This window comes from Podarcis cretensis, assembly GCF_951804945.1.
Source record: "Podarcis cretensis genome assembly, chromosome: 4".
Classification (NCBI taxonomy): domain Eukaryota; kingdom Metazoa; phylum Chordata; class Lepidosauria; order Squamata; family Lacertidae; genus Podarcis; species Podarcis cretensis.
This window is the reverse complement of record NC_137173.1, coordinates 68,347,364-68,357,883: the sequence shown is the minus strand read 5'-3', so window position 1 is coordinate 68,357,883 and position 10,520 is coordinate 68,347,364.

Below are 10,520 nucleotides of genomic sequence, written 5' to 3'. Positions count from 1 at the left end.
TGAAACAGCAGCTAAAACCAGTTAAAAAACCAGTTAAAAGTATAGTGTGAGAAAATGGGGGTTGGTCTAAACAGCGTAGAAGACCCCCCCCCCATCACTCTATGGTTACAAGTTTGGGGTTGTACTAAATGTTGTGGTTTTGTTAAAGCACCGTCAAAATCTTGTAACTCTGATAGTAGAAAGAAACTGCTAAAGCAGTCAAAGTGAATGGACATGCTTCGATTGGCAGATTCCTTTTCTTTGGGAAAATGTGTCTTTGCATAAGTAAGAACATGGTCAAATATAGGTGATGTGTTTCCACAGAAACAAGTGGTGCTTCCATGCAGATGTTTATTGTGGAATTGGTGATATAAATGCACATGTTTAATGCATCGTCCACATGATGCTGTTGTCATCAAAATGCCAGTCTGTACTTTTTTATATACATTTAACCCAAATTTCCTCATATGATGGAAAAATCAATTAAGGAAAAAAGAATCCATTATACACCCACGATTAGTGCATTTTTTGGTTGTTGGTAGAGGGAAGTTGGTCCTGTCTGTGGTGGGTGCTCCTCACCTGAGCACAACCTGGCCATTTGTTTCCAGTAGCCTGAAGTATAAGAACCTGTTTATTTCCGATTACCACATGCTGAAGGCACATTTTAATTTATGCAGTGCAGTTCAAAGGAGCTGTTTTCTTAAGATCTCAATATGGCAGACTATGTTGGAGACAGCAATTGCTGTGCTTACATTGAGGCTTGTGGGTTATTAACGGAAGGGGCCAGAATACACAGCATGGAAGCATTCCATCAAGGACCACCTACCAGTGTTGATGGGAAACACTTGCATAGTTATGAAAAGCAGAAGACTTAAACTGTGTATGTGAACCCTTATGTTCCAGTCACATGCACAGAAAATGAGATCTCAGATTACTTATTTGAGAAATCTAGGTCCTAGCTTTAGAACCTCTGGAAGGGACGTATCTTTCTCCCCTTTCTTCCTTGGATGGAGCTGGTATCGTCATAGTGCTGGTGGAAAAACAACAACCCAATAGGCATGGGGTGGACAGAAGGTAAGACCATAAGAAGGATCGTGTTGGATCAGGCCAAAGACCCACCTACTCTGGCATCCTGTTCTCACAGTGGCCAAGTAGATGCCCAGGGGAACCTTGCAAGCAGTAACATTCTCCAGACTTATGATCCCAGTAACTAGCATTCGGGGTCATCCTGGCTCTGGCAGTGGAAGCAGCCATTGATAGCCTTGTTATCCATTAATTTACCTAATCCTCTTTTAATAACGTCCAAGTTGTCCATCGCTGCCTCATCTTTATGGGAATAAATTACACAGAGGAATAAGAACATTTTATTTATATGTATTTTCTCACACATCCCTTCCAGAGACATGCTTTTTTTAACCTCTTAAAAGGGATGAATAAAGAACAGCTGTTCAAATATATATTGTTGTTCAACAAGCAAAGAGACTTCCAAGTTTCAATCATAAAAAGCAAAAGCAGAGTTAGTGGAGCTCATATTAGTACTGCCCACCTCTGAAGCGAAAATCTCTCAACGATGAATAAAGAAATCTAGAAGCATCAGGATTTATCTTATAAGAAATAAGTCTGGCTTTGTCCTCCATTATTTTATTGTTCATCTGCTCTGGATTTACAGTTTTTGTATTTTAAAATTCAGTGGTGGTTGATGCTCACTGGAACTGGTTGGGCAGAAGACAGAAAAACAAACCGTAGGTGGAATCAGAGCCAATGACAGGAAGAGCCAACCAATTTTAGTTTTCTCTCCAACCTCCTCTCTGCTGAGTCCTGCAAGGGCATCACTGAGGCTGAGGAGGAGGAGGTTGATAGGCAGTGCCCTCCCATTGGTTGTAAGACAGCAGGAAGGTGGGGGTGTTTTTTTCTGTGGAAGTTAAAGCTGTTGCTTTGAGTTGCCTTTGGCAAGAAAAAGTGGTCCCTCAATTTAATAAGTTGTTATTATTATTTGTGTTCTGGCTGATGCCATTTGGACTGTTCTCATGGAGCTCACATAACTGAGATTTCTTTTTAATTCTAGCCTTATAATTTGTTACACAGCAAGGTTTAAGCTGTGCATATAACATTAATTTAACTTCTGGTTAAGCTTCATAATCACAAGTGTGGTTCCCTTCACATCACAGTTGTTACGCCTACACAATCATCTCCACGATGCATTCAACATGAACACCACAACAGGATTTGGAATGGCAACTGCAGCTTGCCACAAACAAGCCCTCTGTAGCCCACAGTTTTGCAATTTTAAAACTGAAGTGGAGGCCCATTAGATGAAAAATGGACTGTCTACACCCTTTCCAGCAGAGCCTTGTACCCATGCTAGCTTCATGCACTGGCAGCTGTCCTTCCTTTGCAGTTCATTCATTCATTCATTCATTCATTCATTCATTCACTTATTTATTTATTTATTTATATGTATTTGTGCCCTACCTTTCCTCCAAAGAAGTCAAGGTGTGTACACGAGTTTCCTCCCTCCTGAGAGATTGTGTCTAATGCAAGGTCACCTTGCATTAGGTCACTCAGCTTCAAGGCTGAGTGGGGATTAGAACCCTCGGTCCCCAGGTCTCTAAGCCCTATGCCAAGCTGGCTCTCTGTATTACTTCTCAGGCTTTTGTTTTAGCAAACCACAGAGAAACCACTTCAGCCAGAAGTACATAGCAATTTCATAATTTGATGAAGGCAGACATATGGTAAAAAACTGCAAGCAACCCTAAGACACCATCAAGATATATTTTTCATGGCTACAGCCCATTCTCCAGAAGTTTTCAATACAAGCTACTATGCCCAGGGCCACAAATAGAAGGGCAGAAGGGGTAGGATTTGGGAGAGCCAAGGCCAGCAAAAGTCCCAGACTGTTAGCTTTCATTTAAGAAAAAGAAAGTAAGTCAATCAGACATTTCTGAAGGAAGTCACATCTCAAAATGCAAACGTAGCTCAAATGCTTCAGCACTCTTCAGGCAGTGTCATTGCGAAGAATTAATCACCTAATAACTGTTGCTAAGCAATATGATGAAGAAATGTTTACTCCTCCACTTGGGACTCAGTGGAGGACCCATTTGAGATAAAGATTACTAATTCAGGCTCTCTGTTGACATCTGTACCTCTAACATGAGCTATCATACTTTGGATTCCAGCTGTTGGGTACATTTAGAACTTTTGGTCCCAACTGCTGGGTACCATTAAAATTTTAATTGACCTCAGAAAAATCATAATATTCATGTCAGATGTTCGTATAATAAATTCCTTGGTGGGTTGTCTTCACCATCTATGAAAATACACCATCTATGAAAATAGCAGCCATATTTCAGAAATGAATTAAAAACAACACCATTTACACTACCATCTGATACATACCTACTCAGAAAGATCGAGATAAATCGGACCTACTCCCAGGTAGGTAGGTAGGTAGGTAGGGGATTGCACCCTTAAGAACCATGTGGCAACAACACTGATTATTAAAATAATGAATCAAAGAGCATAAGAACTGTCTTAGATTGCATTTCCCTCAAACATTTCTTAGTATGTAAATGTGAGCAGTGACTGCTTAAAATAATTATGGCTGCACATTAAACAGAGTGCATAATTCCCCCCTCCCCAATGAACCATAGTTAATTCTATCTGGAAATTAGTGAGTACCATTTCAGAGTTAATTACAGCATGCTAACTAGATTGTCACTAATAAGAGGCATGCCCTTATCTCTACAGACGGGAGCTAAAACAATGAATTTGTGACTCACGAGTGTCTAAAGAATACCTAAAAAGAAATCCATTTCTGTGTCCTACATAAGAAATACAAATGGTCAACATAAGATTGCAGCCTAGGCAGACAAAATGGGTGCTGAAATTGGAGGTCTCATGCTTTTTATGGCTATGTCTCATTTTTGCCTCATGGGGGCTGGGGGGTGAGGGAGAAATTTGAAAGAACTGGAAACAGCTCTATACAATGGGCAGCTTCTAAGTCTATATGAATGGCTAAGAGCTCGTGGAAATGACTTGTCCAGTTGTGTAGGTGGTTCCCAATGAATCAGGTGCCAATTCCGTCAATGCAGTTGACCCCTGCACATATCCTTGGGTCATTTAAACATGTGATGAAGCTGCTCACAGTTACAGGATTCCTACTGAAGCCTGGGTAATGTCTCCTAGACACCTGCAAGTGAGGAGAATGTGAGGAGAATGATCCTTTATCCAACGTTCTTGGCTTTTTTTTTGGTGCCAGTTCTGGAAGGGAAAGCTAAAAAAACTTTCCCTCTCAATTCCTAATGATTTAATCCAATTCCCTTTTCCCCTGCCCAATCTCTACTGCTTTGCAAATTGTCAGGCGCAAGCATTCCAATGGTAATTTTGGACGTGTAATCATCATAAAACCAGAAGAACCACAAAGAAAGAGAGAGAGAGAGAGAGAGAGAGAGAGAGAGAGAAGGAAATATAGGAAATGTAATCAGCTAGAACTGAAAGCTGACTCAGCACCTCACTGGTGGATATGCCAGAGGAGTTTGCTAATGGTGTGTTTCAGCACCCTTGATTGAACTGGGTTTGTAAAGGAAAAAAGTAGCTGCAAATTCTTTTATATTTAGTGTCTGCTTATTTTGGTTCTTTTTTTCCTATGCAAATAATATTACCTACCCTTCTGTTTTTGCTTAGTAGACAGCATTCCTTCCACTGAGTAAAAGGAAAAGATTTTTCTTCTTGTACCGGCCAATGCTTAAAATGCTATATCCACTGAAATGCATAACATTTCTGCTGCCTTTCATTTCTTTTGAAGACAGCACAGACCTGTCTCCATGTTAACTACCCTGGAATTTGTGGTTTAAATGTTGTGCTCAAGATGAGGATAGCAAAACAATATTTAATGTCACAGGCCGTGGTACAAATGTGAGGGTTACTGAAAGGAAAACATGTTCATGGTTAAAGCTCTAGACTACAGCCAACTCCTTACCATTTTTGTTTATGCAGGAGTTAGCCTCATTTAACACAACGGGGGATTATTAGGATTGTACTGCTTGTGCATATGGGTTTAGCTTTATTGTTCAAGGACAAGGCCATCAAACCTCAAATGGTTTGGAGGGAATCCACAAAATGTCCCAAATAATCTTTGTTGTGATGAAACTCTCAATGGAGTTATTTTATCCAGATTTGGGACAAACAAACAAACAAACTTAAGAAGAGCCCTATTGGATCAGGCCAAATTTCTGTCATAGTCCAGAATCCTTTTCTCACAGTTAGGGCTGCCATACGTCTGGGTTTCCCCCCAAAATGGCGTTCGGCCAGATTTCTGCTGAATTGAGAAAACCCGGGTGTATGGCAAGTTGGGGTGTTTGTTTATTTTAAAAAATGTAAGAAAAGCCCCAAAATGAATGTTTATTTGGTAGATGTTCCCAAGAAAAAACTCTGTCTGGATTTTCACTTTTTGGAATATGGCAAACCCTGTTCACAGTGGTTAATGAGATTAATATTGCCCACATGCAGGTGCTGAGTACAAAAGTACCGCCCACACATGCAATTCACAGTAAGTGGTATTCAGAGGCACATCGCCTTCAACAGAAAATAAGAATGGCACCAGAAGTTTGAGTAGTTGCACAGGAACAGTGGATGTTTGAAAGGCCCATCTTGCTGAGCCTTGGACTAATGCAGTCCCTCCAAGTGCCCCTATTTTCCTAGGACAGTCCTGGATTTAAAGAAGCCATCTCGGTTTCTGATTTGATCCTGGAATGTCTCGCTTTTCCTCAGGGTGTCCCTATTTTCATCAGAGGAATGTTGGAGGCTATGGAGTTATGCAGGCTAAAGAGATAAGTAACTATACAACCATTAGAAGACATCTCTGTATAGTGAAGTGTTTAATGTTTAATTATGTTTTTATATATGTTGGAAGCTGCCTAGAGTGGCTAGGGCAACCCAGTCAGATGGGCGGGGAATAATAATAATAATAATAATAATAATAATAATAATAATAATACATCTGTGTTTTCATTGGAGAAATGTTGGAGGGCATGCAGTCTTTATCTTGTGTCTATGAGTCCAGTGAAGAGAGTGAATTGAGATTCAAGAAGTGAACAAGTGACAGACTGCTGAAGAAAGTCTGTCATCTTCTGCTTATGTTATTGTGCTTGTGTCCTGTTCCTGCATGTCAGCTTCCTCTAAGTATCTGGTTGGTTGCTGTGTAAATAGAATGTGGGACTAGATGAGGCTTTGGCCTGATCCTGAAGAGCTCTGCTTGTGTTTTTACCCAAACCTTAAGATCCTCTTTGGAAGCCTGCTTGGGTAACCTCACCAAATGAAGTGAGGTGGCTTTTCCAGTGCTGGGATCTCAGCTATTGAACAGCTTCTCCAGAGAGGCTTCCCTAACACCTTCTCTATGGTCAGTTCAGCACCCAGGCATTTAAATTTAAACCAATCTTGGTTTGTTCTGACTGAGTGAAGTGCTATGAAAAAAAAGGCATTTTCTCTGAGTATTGTTGCTATACTAGTAGCAAATATTGTTCAACAGAGAGTAAATGAAGAAAGTATCTTTTGCTGAATTGATTCATTTGTGGAAATTCAAAAACAGCAAGCTTTTGACATTTTAGAGGGCTTTTCCTTTTTGCCTCATAAGAACCTACATTTCTCCCAACAAGCTATCATCTTAACTTATTCTGTTGTTTTATGCTGGCTTTCTGTGTGTTGTGCTACTATAACCTAGCTAACCCACTGTATGCTAAAAACGCAGCCTTATTTGACACTAATTTATTCCTCGGAGACTTCATCTTCAAGCCCACTTGATGTAATGTCAGATTTTGAAAAACATGGTGTGATGTCGGCTAATTTTACAAGTCAAATCTGTGTTGCATTAGTGATTTCATACATACTGGGTTGCAAAGCTGCTTTTCATCACTGCAAAATTACATACGTGGGATATTACAGCATTTCTGATTAAATCATGCCTTCTGGATCCATTCAGATTGTTCCATTTAACTGAAGATGGGCAGTTTTGCAATGCACGTTTTGGCCTATGATTTTGCTTAATTCTACCCAGCATCAATGAAGTATTGAAGAATTAACAATGGTGTTCTTGTGTAAAGAACTGATTTTGCTACATTTGCATGCCATAAAACTATTCAATTGTCTAAAACAGCGATAACAGGAGAAAATTGCTGCTATTGTGCCCCTCTATTTCTAATAAGATTTAATTGCTTTGGACAACTAAGATAGAGTACCTTTCCCCCAGCACAGCTTCAGTACATCATCTGAGCTCCCCCCCTTTCTTTAGAAACTAATTATTTAGAAGTTTTCTGTGGCAGATGTTCTGCAGTCAGAAGAAATGAGCTTACGCTGAACGGAGGTGAGTTGTGAGAGACTTTCACGATGGAACATTAAAACATTGCCAGACGCTCCTTCCACTAATTATTTGCATTTCCTTTGCTGGGACCAAAGATGATGATGCAGACACAACTTTCCCTGCTAACAATGCAGCTGTTCTTGTGACTGGATCCTGCAGCGAATTCATCAGACAATGCTTATAAAGACCATTGTTAATGGGGGACTGCCATCAAATCACAAGTTCAGTTTTGACTTCCAGCACCCAAACAAGAGGTAACGACTTCAAAAATGTAGCTGCTCTGACAGTAGGTAAGAAAAATAAAGAGAAACTGCAAAAAATAAAAATTCTCAACCAATTCCAAGGGAACTGGCTCCTTTTGAGAATACGCCTCAATGCTAAGGAATATGAATATAGATGTTAATCTGAAGCTTTTTTTTTGGAGCAGGTTGAGCAATTCTTTTAGGCTGGAATGCCTGTTGTGCATTGAAATTGCAAATAAATAAATAAATCTGTTGTTGGCAAAAGCCGTGGCAGAAGGAAGATGTTGTAGGTTTGGGGAAGCAAGTTTTATTCACCCCAAAGCCAAGATAAACAATGGATTGAACGAGGTCTTTCTTGCCTAAGTGGGAAACAAGGCCGGTTCTATCAATAGGCAGACTGAGATGGCCAGCTCAGGCAGGAGACGCCAAATCTTCTCTTGGCTCTTCCCTCCCTGCTGTTCTCGCCCTCTTGAGCTGAAACTCAAGCAGCATTCCTTGCTCGCTTGCTGCTGGTCTGAGTTGGCAATAGGGCCGTTGGGAAAGTCCCGAGTGAGTGAGCAAGCAGCCAGCCGAGGCCACACCATTCCATCAGGCACCACCCATGCAATGTATGCAGGAGTTACCCCGGTGGCTGCATTGCAGCACTTGAACAGGCAGTGAGCAGCTGGCAGAGTGGTGAGCAGGAATTAGATATTGGATAGAGCTGTGTGGTCCACCCAGCCTATCCTGCACCCATGAGCTACCCTACTGCCCACAAGTATGCTGCTTGATGATGTTCCATTGGCAGCATTGAAGCTGATTCAGCTGCCGGGCCAATCCCCTTCTATATATGGAATGGCGGTGGCAGCTTGTTCCTTTCAGCTAGCAGAATGAGCAGAATGACCCTTGATGTTGCCAAGATCTCAATATGCCCCTCCTCTCAACTGTATGCATGGTTCGTATTGATGTCAAAAGTCAGAAATACTGGATTGCATTCCTGTATGTAAGAGCTAAACTTGGGTAGAGAAACTCCCTCAGGAGTTGAGGCCGAGGAGATTTGACCTCAACCACCATGAACGGGCAAGAGAAAGGAAGAAAGAAAAGACTGCTATTGTAGTCAAGGGCAACTGATAAAGGAGAAGCACAGTCCACTTTTAAGTTTGCTGTGCCTGGAGAGCAGAGCTAGGGTACGGAGGAAGCCGTCAAACTGAACTAAGAACTACAGTGGTACCTCGGGTTAAGTACTTAATTCGTTCCAGAGGTCTGTACTTAACCTGAAACTCTTCTTAACCTGAAGCACCACTTTAGCTAATGGGGCCTCCTGCTGCCGCTGCACCGCCAGAGCACGATTTCTGTTCTCATCCTGAAGCAAAGTTCTTAACCCGAGGTACTATTTGTGGGTTAGCGGAGTCTGTAACCTGAAGCGTATGTAACCCGAGGTACCACTGTGAGACTGAGCCCTGAACACTGAGTTTCCAAGTTTCCCTACCATTCTGTATTAACAACCAATGTCTTATCAGTTGTTAGGATCCCTAGTGATTTTAATTTAATATTGAACTGTCTTCCCTCCCACTTCAAAATAAAAAATTCTGGAATTTCTTGGTTCTATTATAACAAAGCGGTGGCCTCACCAAAAATGCTGCATTTGTAGAATTCTAGTTCAGTCAAAGAATAATATGGAAAACCCTGATCCTTAGGTGACTTTGTATGCTTCTTCTAATATGGTGGTTAATTTGAATTGATGAAGGTGTGCTTTTTGTCACATCTAAATATTATTATTGCCAGGCTTTTTTTCAGGGGCAACTCACTGGAACTCAGTTCTGGCACCTCTCAGGTGGGCGCCATTGCCATCCTAAGAGAACAAGAGAGGCGTTCATGGTGAGTTCTGGCACTTCTTTTTCTAGAAAAAAAGCACTGATTATTATTATTAAATTGGTTCTTGATCTTGCCCAGGGCAACCCAAAGCAACTTAAAATAGCTTCTTACAATAGTGATCTAAGTGACTATTATGCTTCAGACGAATAGATAAGGTGATACACAACAAGTGTGTGAAATGTGTATGTCTGCAGAAATAAATACAGTGGTACCTGGGTTACAAACGCTTCAGGTTACATACGCTTCAGGTTAGACTCCGCTAACCCAGAAATAGTGCTTCAGGTTAAGAACTTTGCTTCAGGATGAGAACAGAAATCGTGCTCTGGCGGAGTGGCGGCGGGAACGGGAGGCCCGATTAGCTAAAATGGGGCTTCAGGTTAAGAACAGTTTCAGGTTAAGAACGGACCTCCGGAACGAATTAAGTACTTAACCCGAGCTACCACTGTATATCAAAAACAACAAAAAGGATATTTGTGCTGCTGAGTAAATATTGGAAAATAATACTATTTCCCCCAATTAAAGGAGTGAACTGTGGTGGAAAAGAAGCAGAGATTATTGTGACACATATTGCATCATGTCATCCATAAACATGTACACCAAATACCACAGACATCAAACATGTTTACAAGTCTGGATTTGGATTACATTAAAGATGCAAAGGATCTGTATGCAAAAAACCAGAAAGAAAAACTAAACAAAACAAAATTTGTCATGAGACATCAAATGTATTTTTATTAGAATCCTTGCTGGCATAGTAATTACACAAATTAGCAAAAAAATGCATGCCTACAAAATGTTTACTAATATCCAGGGTGTGTTCTAACATGTTGGTTAACTGGTGCAAGTTGAATAGGAGGCAGGCTAATGTCTACTGAAGTTAATTACACACTAGCAAGCCCTGGAAGACATGGCTGTGGCCTGGATTTCAAACAATGCGTTTTGGAGAAATACTTTTCTATGGAGGGGTGTCTGAAATCTCTTAACACTTTTAGCGTGTGTTCATATTTTTGGCATGCACGAGACAGAACAGCAAATATATCCAAATCAAACGCACTGCTAGGGATTCTTGAGGCATTTGTTTTTTGTAAATT